Below are 13,778 nucleotides of genomic sequence, written 5' to 3' on the forward strand. Positions count from 1 at the left end.
TCAGGGCTAGAGGAAAAGTAGTGTAACTCCCCGCCCCCAGCTAGGAACGCCGGAGGCTGCAGGGCAAAACGATTTTCCCCCAGCCCCTCGGTATCCATTGTTTTGTACCATCCCCTCCCCCATGCCTAGGTAGAAGAATAAGGACTCCGAAGCAGTCTTTTGCCCGCCTCCCCTCCTTCTCTCCCCTCTCCTCTCTCCCTCTTTCCCCCATTCCCTTTCAGAGGGTTTGTGTTAACTGTACAAGTAGGGCTTTACAAACAGGTGGAATACATGTCTTTTCGGGAATTGGAAAGAAGATGCTTTGGGGCTGTGTTTCCCATCTCATCTCCCCTTTACACTTGCAGATTTGATTTTCTTTCTGTTGGTTTGTGTAAAAGAGGAAACCTGTTTTGCGATCTAGACCGTAATAATTTTGAGGACTCTAGGGATGCTGAAGGAAAAATTAGGTTGCAGTCGTGGCTTGTGTGGTAAAGTGGTCTCTAGCATGATGATTAGTCTCTTACACCTGTATAATCTTGTATGCTCTTTATACATGCCAGAAGTTCCAACATCTTCTCAGAGGGGTTGCCGAATCAAACACTTGGGGTTGCTGTGTTTCAGAATCCCAGGGTACACTTGTGCAACCGAGTGTTTTTGTGTTTTAGTCATCAGCACTGACAAAGACTTTTAATTTTATTAGTGCACTCCTGGTCTTCACTGCCACCCCGCCTTGGCATGGCCTTTATAACTGTTCTTTGCTATGTACTTGAAGAAATTTAGAGATTTAGCTATTCACAACTTGTAACATTCTACAAAGTAAATTACAAATATATTTTATCATTTTTTTCATGTGACAGATAAAGATTTTAGATAAATACCTAAATATGTAATCATTTTCCACACATGGAACTTTGGCTGAGTGCTTAAAAAGTATTTAAGTGTATATATAAGCCTTTTAAACTTAAGATGTAAAGTATTTTTGTTAGTTTGAGTATGCATTTGCAAAGTAAAATAGACAAGGGTTTTGTTTGATTTGTACCTTTCAAAGGAGTCAATGTGTAATGTAAAGCTAACATGAAATCACACTCTTGAAATCTCAGTTTGGAGTTATGGTCTTGGCCTCGCTTTAGAGTACATTTTCCCAAGGTGCTTACTCAGTTCCTGAAGAAACTGTGTTTGTCTCCGTTGGCACTTGTCTTGTGATACGTCATTGTTTTCTCTCACTCAGAAGTTAGTATGGGTAGAAAAGTGATGGTATAAAGAGATACATTCATATTGTGAACCTGGATTGCTTTTTAGTTTTTTTTTTAGATGTCATAATTGGAAAGTAGATCAGAGCTGTTTTTGGTAATTGTAGCAAGTACAGATCCTAAATCATCATGTGAACGACAGACCAATCATACATTTGAAGTACTTTATGTTTAAATAGGAACCAAGGATTAGAATTTTTGATATGCTTGCACAAATTCTTTTAAAATACTGTCACGTTGGGTCAAGGATGTAGCTCAGTGGTAGAGTTGTATTTGGTCTGTGTTTGATTTTCTTAGCTCTGTAATAAATAAATAAAATGAATAAATAATAAATAAATAGCTGTTCTTTATGTTACTGGGATAGGACATAAAGGCTCTCCCTCTCCCAGATATAAACTAAAAGTGTCTATATGAAATAATTTCATAGTGACTTCTGAACAGTTGCTGAGATATAAATGTATTTATTTTATATGTATGAGTTTTGCTTACACGTGTCTGTAGCACATGCATACTTGGCAGAGGCCGGGATACTCAGATTCCTGGAACTGGAGTCCGGAGGCTGTGAACAGCCAGGTGTGAACTTGAGCTATAGAAGGTTGAGGGCAGCCGTGTGCGTGCTGGGAATCGAGCCTGGACCCGCTGGAAGAGCAGCCAGTGCTCTTAACTGCCGAGCTATCTCTCCAACCCCAAATGCATATTTTTGTCTTTGATTATTCACATCAATTGTGAATAAAATTGGGATGTTTTGTGCAAATAGCTGAATTTCAGTCGTACTTGTTTTTAAAATATGCTGAATTACCAATATTTATTGTATGTTATAATATTTCTGAAAGGCTAGTGTGTTTTAAAAGGTAATCCACATATAAAAACTCTTGGTATTTTAGAACAAAACAAAAACTAGACCTTGTATGTGTAGATGTAAGGGTGAAGATTGAGGGAAAGAATGTCTCTCAGGTTCAGTTGCTCTGCCCTTCATCTGTCTCTCATGTGTGAAGAGGCAAACAATATTTATTTTAAATAAGACATAATTCAAACCAAACAAATAAGTTACTTCAGTGAGTGCTGAGGTTGGTAACTTAGACTTGGTGTAAAACTTCTTGTTTATAAAACTATCTAAATTATTCAGGGAGGGAATTTAGATGTTAGGAAGTGACAGTGTTTATTTTTGTTAGACTATTAGTGCTTTGTCGTAAGTGAATTGACATTGGCTTTGTAATTTAGCAGCAGAATGGTATGTAAAGTGATACTGAAATGAGTCGTGATTAGGTTGGTAGATAATTTATTTCTTGTTAGCCTTGCCATATTTCTTGCATCATATATTGTATTATACATTTTATAATTATGGCTAATGAACTAAAGCATGAACGTAACTGCTAATTTTATATTTTTAGCTGTTTAGTTTTCATACACATGCTACACCAAATCAAAGCTGTGCCCTATAGATCTTTTTAGAAGTATTTCCTCTTAATGAAGTAAACTTCCAGTATTCTTATCTACTTGTCTAATCTTGACTTAACATTTGACGTTTCATAAGTTACAGGGTACTTGTAGTGTGCTTGAACTTGGACTGTTGCAGAATATTTGAAATGTGCTTGTTAATCAGCATAGGGTGGAGAAAACATTCGTTCAATGTAAAAAAAAAGGTTGTATTTTAAAATAGGTACCTATCTTAAGGTAAAATAGCTTTATTTGATGCATTTTCTTTGGCCTTAGCTTTTTAGCAAAATGTCGTTAGTTGGCGAAATAAAGGTGGAATATGTAAAAAGACTCTAAAGCAACTCTTAAGCTTTTGAGATGATAACCTGTGTTTCTTGACTATGTAGTTCTTGTTGTCCGGTTTGAAAGAAAACCAGTTAGATCTCATACTACCTAATTACAACCTAGGAAGGTCAGAAATGATAACAAAAGGTAGTGCAGTTTGTACAGGAAGGGATTCCTTTATGGGCAAGAATGAACATACTGTGGGTGTCTAAATCATTAAAGGAGGTCTTTAGAAAGGTGAAATCAGCCCATGAAGTATACCTGAGAGATTTTTATGGATTGTTTTTGTGCTGTCTTTATAGCACTATGAATTTCTAATGGTTCTATATATTATTTATTCTCCATTGCTATTTAGAAGTCCTACCATTTTAATTATATGATTTTATAGCTGATAAACCTTTTATTTGGGCCTGGGGAGATGACTCAGTAGGTAAAATACTTGCTGTGCAAGCATGAGGACCTGAGCTTGGATCCCCAGCATTGACCTGTGCCTCCCCAGAGATTGGTAGGGCCTGGTCTTGCTCTCTGTATAGTGAAGGGGTGAGATCGAGATCTGCTGAGAGAACCTTTCTTAAAAAAAAAAAAAAAGGTATGAGAATGAAAGAGGAAAAAGAGGAAGACACCTTATTCTGACCTTTGTGTATATGTGCACACACATACACATAGCGCACACACATGCACACACCAGCACACACACATACACATACCAGCACACACACGTACCAAAAAGATCTTTTAATTTTTCCTTCCTCTCTGCACTCCCACCTTTGTGAGACACAATCTTATATAGCCCTCAAACCCTGAAACACCAGACTGGTCTGCAACTCAAACCTCCTTCAGTGTCCTGAGTGCTGGGATTGTATAGGGAGTGCCACCTTTTTTCTAATGTCCTAGAGGGAATGAGTAAATGGCTTGTTCTAATACAGGTAATTTAAAATAATAATTAATACAATTAATTTTATCAGTTAATATTTCAAGTTTTCTAGTTTTGCAGTTCTTGTATTGACTACTTGGCTTTCAAGCCTTTCTTCGTAGTTCAGTCTTTAACTTTTCTATTATGCTAGGTAGTTCTTAAGGGTTATAATTTGCATATGTCGTACTTGTCTTAGGTGCTGAGAATTCAGAGGTAAATACCCCTTGTTTCCCACTTTCATTAAATAAGTATTTAATGAATTAGTCAAGTCACACTTACATATGTGTCAGTTGCGGTAACAGCTCTGTCATGACAAGTGCAGATGAAGTAAGGCTGAGACTGCTTGTGTAACTGGCAGTGCTCACTGGAGGATATGCCCTGTGTGTGGTAGCTTAAGGGTAGAAAAAGAACAAGGGTTATACATTAGGTTCATTTTGAAAATTATGTGGACTAGCTATTTGGATTTCAATAATATTTTATAAAAATCCCTAAAATTTTATTTGAATTATATATGTGTACAGACAAATGGATGTCATAATGTATGTTTGAAATGCATCATCAATAAACCTCACCATCTGGGTCCCATGATGTATCTCAGGCTCTGGGACCACTTGCTTTAACTCACTGAACTATCTTTCATATATGCCACCCAATATTTTAAGCCCTACTGAGATTTTTATTATAATTTATATTTTTAGTGGTTATTTCCTGCGTACCTATTTCAGTTTGGGCCTTCAACTATTGACTAGTATTAATGTTAAGGAGTATTCATTCAAATTATTGCTTAAAAGTTTTACTTAATTTTGATAAATATTTTAATGAAATACGAAGAGAACGCATCAGCCTAGTTTGTGATAAATGTGAGGCTTACTGATGATGATGTATTTCAAATTTATATTTAAGTATCTTTTAGTCAATAAATAAAGGATGATATTTATATACTTAGAATACAGTTAATTTTATTATATAAACGTATTCTTTCTGAGTATAAATAATAAAAACATATATTTATACTTAATTGACAGTGCCCGTTTCTTAGGTGATCCTGACTCAGTGGTCAGCTGTTAGATCCTGATGGGGAGCTTCGTGTGCTTTATTTATTTTCTATACTTGGGGACTAAGGATTCGTTGTTGTTTGAGAAAGGGTCTCCTTAGGTCATACAGACTGTCCTGGAATCAGCAATCTTCTCCCTCCTAAGTCCTGAGATTATAGCTACCACATCTAGAAGTTAAATAATTTTTTATACAGTATTATTTAATGTTTCTTGAAGGATATAGTGAAACTTAAAGAAATTTGGTGTTTTCTGTTTTTTTTTATTTTTATATTTCAGCAGTTACCTTACAACGTTATATATAATATCCCATATATCTCAAAGTTCTTAAGAAACTAAGAATTTCTGATATTGTCTGCTTTGGGACTACCAGTGTGTCTTTTCGGGCCAAAAGTCAGTTCTCAGTTGATATCGTGTCATTTGAAAGACTTTTGATCTCTATATTTTAATCTCTATATTAATATATTTTCTCTATTGTAACATTTATCATTTTGTAATGATTTGCTTAATGTCTTTTTGTTGAAACATACAATTCATGTTGAGCATGGGTTGCTTTTCTTTACTGTTTCTTTAATGTATTAACACAATGTTTTGACCTTGTAGATTCTTTGTAGAAAGTTACTTTAAAAGTTACTAATAATGCAGAGCCCCAGACAAACTGAATAGGCTATTAAAAACGACAGAGAGGAGCACATTTTTGTACTCAAATACACAATTTTTTTTAAATCCTTAGAACCCTTCAGAGTTTAATTTAGGCCTTTAAAAAAACTCTCATAATATGCAATTAAAATAATTAGAAAATGGTAAAAAGGCTGAAATTACTCCTAAGGACTGTAAGAGAATTGACAGCAAGAGCCTGGGAACTGGAAAGAGTAGAGAGCTGGGTATGGTGACTGTAATCCCAACAGTTGACTGTCGTGAGTTCCAGACCAGTGTGTGCTGTAGAGAGCTGGGTATGGTGACTGTAATCCCAACAGTTGACTGTCGTGAGTTCCAGACCAGTGTGTGCTGTAGAGAACATGTCTCATAACAAATAGAAAGGGCAATCGGAAGACATTCATTCATTCATTCATTCATTCATTCATTTATTTATTTATGTTGTTTTGAGACAGGGTTTTTCTGTAGTTTTGGAGCCTGTCCTGGAACTTGCTCTGTAGACCAGGCTGGCCTCAAAATCGCAAAAACTGCCTTCTTAGTGATGGGATTAAAGGCATGTGCCTCCACCACCTGAGTGGAAGGTAGTTTTTCAAAGGTAGTGTTTGATTTTATAACAGCTTTATTTGTAAGCATGTGGAATTTTTCAAGGCGTGTCTTATAGATAGAATAATCTAGGGATAATCAAGTATCATAAAGAAGTCAACTGGTATAATTTTCCAAAGATTAAAAAAAGTGTATTTCAGAAAGATCTCCAATCTGAATGATATGGTTTAGAACTTTTAGTGTTAAGATTTTGTTATTGGAAAATTTTGCCTAATGAGGTAAAGCATGATAGGCACCAATGAATATTTAGTGGGCAAAGTAAATGGAAACAAATAGTTCCCTGTGTACGTATTGGAATAGTACAGTAGCCTCTAGACTACCTTAAAACTTTTCTAAGGTGGAATTTTATATTTAATCTCTAGTTTTTTGGGTTAGCTATGCAATATGTAAAATTTTGTAACATAATTTTCTTGTTCAGTGGTATTTGGAAATGTAACCTGTTATGTGACATGACAAAATGGCCAAAGTGTTGTTACAGTTTTTATTGTTTAGTGGAAGTAAGCTTTATTTCTCTTGTCATCTTTCAGTCATTTGGGTTGGGAAGCTTAGGTTTAAGATTACAATTATTTTTTTACTAGAATTTATTGTTGAATAAGAGATTGGATGACCTGAAGGAGAGAGTATATATAATTGTGACGCTTTAGTTTGTGTATATTTGGGATAGAGGGTTGGGCATTTCACTCAGAGCCTTTATTTCTAGTTCAAATATTGGCATTTATATCTTAATATTAAGACATCTTTAATTCTGTGACTATATATGGGTATGTAGAAGAAAAGTTACTTTTGTTGTTAAAACAAATACTGGCTTATCTCCGTGTGTTAATCATAGTTCTGAATTCATAGAAGTGAGAGAGATCCTTATATACTAGGAAGTTTAAAATAGTAAATTTTATGATTTAATCTTGAAGATGTTTATTTCTGTACTTTGGAAGTAGTGTTCTGGAATTCTTAATACTGCAACTATGGCCTCGATTCAGAACACCCACCCAGCACCTGTGGGAACTTGGCATGCTAAGTGGCATATAGTGCCACAGTGTTTTAAAGCCTTCATCTGCCTGTTGTGTAATAGCTTATTATTGTGCGTGCAGAGCATGGTGAAGAACCAAGTGTGTGATAGTGCAAAGACTCAGACCAGCAGGCTTGTTCGGGTGCTAAAGACCTGAATTAATCAGATAGAATGATCCATGAATGTGTGCCATAAATTGAATGGTAGATATTTTATGCATTAAATAAAACAGTTATTTTGGAGCTTGAGAAATAAAATTGCTTTTTAAAAATAGAGTCACCATTTTCAAAACAGCTTTAACGTTTTTTTTTTTTGTTGCCACGCCAGGGGTAGTGGTTTGCGCCTATAGTGCCCAGCATCTGGGAGGTGAAGGCTGGAAAACTGAAGCTCAGTGTTGTCTTTGGTGTTACAGTCATAGTAAATTCAAGGCCAGCTCTGCCTCAAATTTTTTTTCTTTTCTTTTTTAAAACTAGGGTAAGTTCAGTAACTAAAATGCAAATATTTCCACAATCTTGTTTGCAGTACTTAAAAAATTCTGTGAATAATTTTCATTTTACCTTTATCAATAAAAATATTGTATGTAACATATACCTGTGCAGAGACCTGAAGGTGAAGTCATGTGTTTTTCCCTCTCACTTTCTACTTTATATTTTGAGATAGGGTTGCCCTCTGAATCTAGAGTTTACCAGTTCAAGTATTCTGGCTGACCAGAGCTCCATGTCTTGCCTATGTCTACCTCTCCTGTGCTGGGATAACAGATATATCCCTCTATGCTGACTTTTTACTTGAGTGTGACAGATTTCAACTAAGATCCTCATGCATGCAAAACAAGCATTCAATCCACACAGCCATCTCCCTCCCCTGTGATCTAATTAAAACCCACGTATACCCCAAGGCTCCCTCTCTAATGATAATCACAATGAGTTAAGCATAAGCCATAGCAGCAAGGAGTTCAGTTCTTAGAAGGGAGGGTTACATTTAGAAGGTAGCATATCCAATTGGAAATTTATGATTTGCTTTAGTGTGTTAAATTATAAAGATAGTACAATGTCTGCTGTCTTTCGGTATTTTGAGTCTCATCAGCTGAGAGAAATTCTTTTTACTCTTAAGTCAAATTAGTCACGGCTGTTTGATGTTTCTTTTGATCTTATATGAGCGGTTTTGCTTTGAAATATTTGGAAATGCACAGATGTTTTTCAAATTCGAAAGATGCCGTATATGTTATATTAACCATTCATCTGGAGAGTTAGCTCAGCAGTTAAGAGCATTGACTGCTCTTGCAGAGGACTGGAGTTTGATGAGAGGGGGAGTTGATTGGGGGAGGGGGAGGGATATGGGAGGCGGTGGTGGGGAAGAGACAGAAATCTTTAATAAATAAATAAATTAAAAAAAAACAGCTCCCACATGATAGCTCATAGCTATCTGTAACTCCCAGTTCCAAAGGATCAAACACCCTCTTCTGTCCTCTGTGGGCACCAGACATTTTGATGTTGAGATTGTACACATGCTAAATTAGAGAGTTGTAGTCCCAGTTAAAGTTTGTGCTGTTTGTTGCTAAATAGGAATTTTCAGCTTTTTGTTTTAAATTTGTGTGTCTGGAATCTAAGTTACATATAAAGTGATATAAATTTCCTGGGAAAACTTCCACTTATGTATAACAATATAAACTAAATAATCCTGTATCCACATCTGTCAAACTATTAGTATTTTATCTTGCTTTCTTATCAAGGAATGGGGGAAAAGTAATGTTGAAGGTGCTGTATGAATGAATGCATGATATTCTAATTAATATGAACACATAGAGAAAACTTTTACTAGCAGGAATCCCTTTAAACTCCTGTAAGAACTAGTCCTATCTTAGATTCACTTAGCTGTCTTAAATGGGTAAGATTATGTAAGAATGTAAGATTACATTCCTTAAGCATATTAATATTGTCTCATATTTTCTTGTTCTTTGGACACCTACTTTGGCCTTCTAATTTGAAAGAGTCTCTTCTAAAAGTTTTTATCTTGAAAAATAGTTTTATGTCATTTAGAAGCAAGAGTTGTTTATTTTTATTAAATTATTTAAAAGAATAAAGAACTTTTCAGATCTTTATAAACAGTAACAAAACATTACACCTGTAGTCTTGCCATCTTTTAGGTATTCATATAAAATTCTGAGTGAAGAAGAGTTGCCTATAAACATGGGAGATAAGGGTTATATTTTCAACCATATCTAGCAGATGTTTATTGATCTATGTTTATTTATGGTAAATAAATTTCTAATGCCTTGTATTATAAAGCACTTCTTATAAAAATGCTTTTTTATGTAAGGAGTGAAATTTCCAACATGGTGTATGAAAACTTAACAAAGCCAAATGTGGAGGTGCACACCTGTGGTACACATCTGTAATCTTAACACTTGAGAGACTGGCAGCGAGATCAGGAGTTAGATTCCTGCCTGGGTTGCATAGCAAATTCCAAGTCATCCTGGAATATATAAAAGGCCCTGCCCTAAAAGACCAAAACAAAACAATAGCAAAAGAATTCCAAAGCATAAGTTGAACATTTATTAACTTTATTACTATTCAATAAATACAACTGCTGAGATATTGTTCTAACTACTTTGTTATAGCTAAAAACAGGTTGGTTCCTGTTTACTTATTACCTTTTAATGGAAGAATCTTACTTGAGAAATATATTATAGGATGTTCTCTGGCAGTGGTTGTTGGAGGAGGCAGCTGCTTAGCCCCAGATTACACAGAAACTGTATTAATTAAATCACTGCTTGGCCCATTAGCTCTAGCTTATTGGCTAACTCTTATACTAATTTAACCTATTTCTATTGATCTGTGTATCACCATGTGGCTGTGGCTTACTGGGTAAAGTTCCCAGAATCTGTCTTTGGTGGCTCCATGGCTTCTCCCTGACTTCACCCTTCCTTCTCCCAGCATGCAGTTTAGTTTTCCCTGCCTAGCTCTGTTCCCCTATAGCTCTGCTATAGGCCCAAAGCAGTTCCTTTATTTATCATTGGTAATCACAGCATACAGAGGGAAATCCCACATCAAGTGGTTTTGTTTTTGTTTTTAAATTATTGTTTCTAGTTTTTGAAACAGAGTCTCACTTTGTACTCCTGGCTGTCCTGAAACTCCCTAAGTGGACCAAACTGACCTTGAACTCAACAGAGACCTGCCTGCCTGTGCCTCCCAAGTTCTGGGATTAAAGGCATAGACCACTAAGTCTGGTTGACAGTTGGCTTTTTAAAGTGGGAGGACAGAAGAGATGATATGAAGAAAGGCTTTTCAATAATAAGGGATTTCAGGGAATTTGCCAAGTGAAGAGATTTATTTCTGTATTTGTAACAAAAGAAAGAGCTTGTGCAAAGTACGAGTTAAAAGAAATGGTAGGCCCTGATGTGATTGTGAAAGAGGGTTGTGTGACCAGAGTGTAAACTGGAAAATACTAGGGTTGTGGCAAAAGTGAGCAGGGACAAGATCTTAAAAAGATTGCAAATTACTGTTAAATGTTTGTAGGCTTTATTTTGAGGGCTACTTCTAAGTTTGGACAGTAACCTATTGTTTGAAAGATCACTCTAATTACAGTGATTATGTTAAGAACAGAATGAGGTTGGATATGGTAAGCCAGGTAAGAAAACCATAGGAGAGAATTGCTTATACCTGATTGTGAGTAGGATCCAAGTCTTCTTTGTGGATCGTGGCATTGGGAGTAGAGAGGTTGAAGTCAGAAGTTTTTGGAGAAGAAAATACTAGGATTTGGTAATTGTTAAGATGTAGGGGACCGAGGTTGATTTCTGTATAAATGATCTCTCTCAGATGTTCCTGATCTCCTACTTGGAGGTCTGCATTGATCATCTTCTCTCTATGCTTACCAACACATTTCTGCCTGGCTTTACCTGCTTGTCTTAAGTGTGTAGCAAGTACTGTGACTGAACACAACCACAGTGTGTGAAGAATAATGTAATAAATATTGACTGAATAAAGATATTCTTGTTAATTAAAATTTTAATGTTCGCAATTGGATAAGATTGTCTTTTAAACTGCTAATGTCCCAAAACATGTTTGTCTACTTAAGAATAGATCATTTTATGACCTTTGAATACCACTTGTAGAAAGTGTATAGCTTTTACTTGAAGTGCTGTATAAATTAAGTTCTTTAATAAAGTTCCTGTAGGCTTTATTAACCTCTCTTCTTTTATACAATCAGGCTTTTTTTTTCCTAAATTTTATGTGTTTTTCTTCTTTGTCAGTTTAAAAACTTACGTACCTAGCCAGTGTTGAATTACTTTTGTTGTTGTTTACAAATTGTGAAAGGAGTGCTAATTATTATAATATATTTAATAAATGTCCAATATAGAGATAAAAGTAAAAACCATCCTTAATTGAAGGGTTATATCACTAGCATTTGTTGAGTTTTCTTGGACTTTTAAAATTTCATATATATTTGTGAGTGATTAAAAAATCTCAGATGAGAAGGCTTATAATAGGCATATAAAACAGGGTATTAATATGCCCTTCATGCAAAGTAACTAAGTAATGGGTTACTTAGTTACATATAAATGAAGCTCTTATGGTCTGTAGAGGTGGCTCAGTAGTTGAGATTATTTGTTGCTTTTCCAGAGGCCCCAAATTCAGTTCTGAGCATGCATGTTAGGGAGCTCACAGCCACTGTAGCTCCATTTCCAGATCTGTCTGACACCCTCTGGCCTCTGCAGGCACCCACATACTCAGGGTGTATACTCATGCAGATGCGAAATTAAAAAAAATTTAAAGAGAAGTAAAGGGGCCCTAAGCTTTATTTCTGACAGGAGATCAGGTACATCACCTAAACACATGCATGAAGCAGCACGGCAGCACTTGATATAGGCCAGTGGGTCCAAGGCCACTCAGAGGGTAGCTTCTCAGTCTCAGTTGACTGCTGTCACTGAGAAATGCGGATCCAGTGAACCCAAGTAGTTTGATGTTTTGATGTCTCTCTCTCTCTCTCTCTCTCTTGTTTTGTTTTTAGAGACAAGGTTTCTCTGTAGCTCTGGAGACCAGGCTGGCCTCGAACTCACAGAGATCTGCCTGCCTCTGCCTCCCAAGTGCTGGGATTATAAAGGCGTGCACTACCACTGCCTGGCTGTTTTGATGTTTTTAATGAGAAGTAGGAATCTAGCTTTTTAATGTATACTCTTAGTGATTAAACGGTAGTGATTTCAGGAAAATTAAAACTGCTTTATGTATTAAATTTTCTCTGAATATTACAAAAGTAGAAGAATGAAAAGATTTTTCTCATTAATAATGTAGATTTAAATAGCACTTTGTGTATGTTTCAGATTGATGATGATAATTTGAAATATTGAGAATATAAATTAATGGAGGCTCTTTGAAAGAAGACAGTACCTCCTATAAAAATTTTAAATGTATATTGGTTCTTAGTTCAACTTGTAGCAATGTGCCTACAGAAATACTAGTTTTGATGAATGAAAGCTTATGGCCAATAATGGCATTATCTGTTGTGGCAAAAATATTTTTTAATATAAATGAAGAAAACATCATTAGAAACAGCCCATATGTGGGTTGATACAGGAATAAATTGCTATAACCTTACCACAAGTCATAGCAATAAGAAAGGATGAAGTATAGCTATATGGAAAGGGTCCAGAATTTACTGCATGGAATTCTAATGGATCATACATTTATACTGTGTATGATAATTAATGTCTACAAATATTCCAGTGGATTATACTGTGTTTTAGTGTCTTTAAGTTTCCAGTGTTTTGGTATTTCTATGCACATCACAGTAAGAAATTCCTTTTAATATAATGACATATTAAATATTGAACTTTTATAACTTGGAGAAATATATTTGTGCTTGAGAATTGGTATTATATGACCTGTGAAATACAGAAATACACTTTTGTGCATGGTGGTCATAAAAAATACCTAGCAGTGTTTTCAGTAGCCAGTTCCTTAAGGTTTCTAAAGGTAGCTAGTCATTTTTGTCAAGTCAGCACAATATTCAAAAGAAGAAAAATAAAATCTCTCTCCTACTCTGAAACTTCTGCTTAGTTTTGCTTTTTTTTAAGTCCAAATAATACGTGTGTGTGTGTGTGTGTGTTACATGCATGTATATATATGTATCATGTGTATGCTGGGTGCCCATGGAGGCCAGAGGAGGGTATTAGATCCCCTGGAATTGAAGTTGCAAACAGATGTGGGTTCTGGGAATTGAACTGGGAGAGCAACAGCTCTTACCTATTGAGCTAGCTCTTCAGTGCCCATTTTGTTTATTTTTTGATAATTTCATACCTGATGACAATGTATTTAGATCTCCCTCTTCTCCAAATCTTCATGGACCCCCTCCCCCACGACTTCCCCTCTTTTTTCAACTTAACTGAATTCAGTTAGGGATGCCCAAATGGGCATGGGCATAGGGCAGCATCCACTGGAGCATGGGTAGCCTATACTGCTGAAGAAAACAGACTCCTCAGCAGCTGCCAAGAGTAACTCCAGGAGGGGTTGGGCTTCCTCAACTTTTTTCCTGGTGCTGGACTGTTGACTAGTTAGGCCTTG

At 35.9% G+C, this 13,778-nt stretch overlaps 1 protein-coding gene across 6 annotated transcripts in view; it reads left to right on the forward strand.

The window, feature by feature from the left end:
* Window positions 1-13,778, forward strand: part of Shoc2 (SHOC2 leucine rich repeat scaffold protein) — an 80,664-nt gene that overhangs the window by 1,544 nt on the left and 65,342 nt on the right. The gene's annotated exons all lie outside the window — the stretch shown is intronic.

This window comes from Microtus pennsylvanicus, chromosome 5, assembly GCF_037038515.1.
Source record: "Microtus pennsylvanicus isolate mMicPen1 chromosome 5, mMicPen1.hap1, whole genome shotgun sequence".
In the NCBI taxonomy this organism is placed as follows: domain Eukaryota; kingdom Metazoa; phylum Chordata; class Mammalia; order Rodentia; family Cricetidae; genus Microtus; species Microtus pennsylvanicus.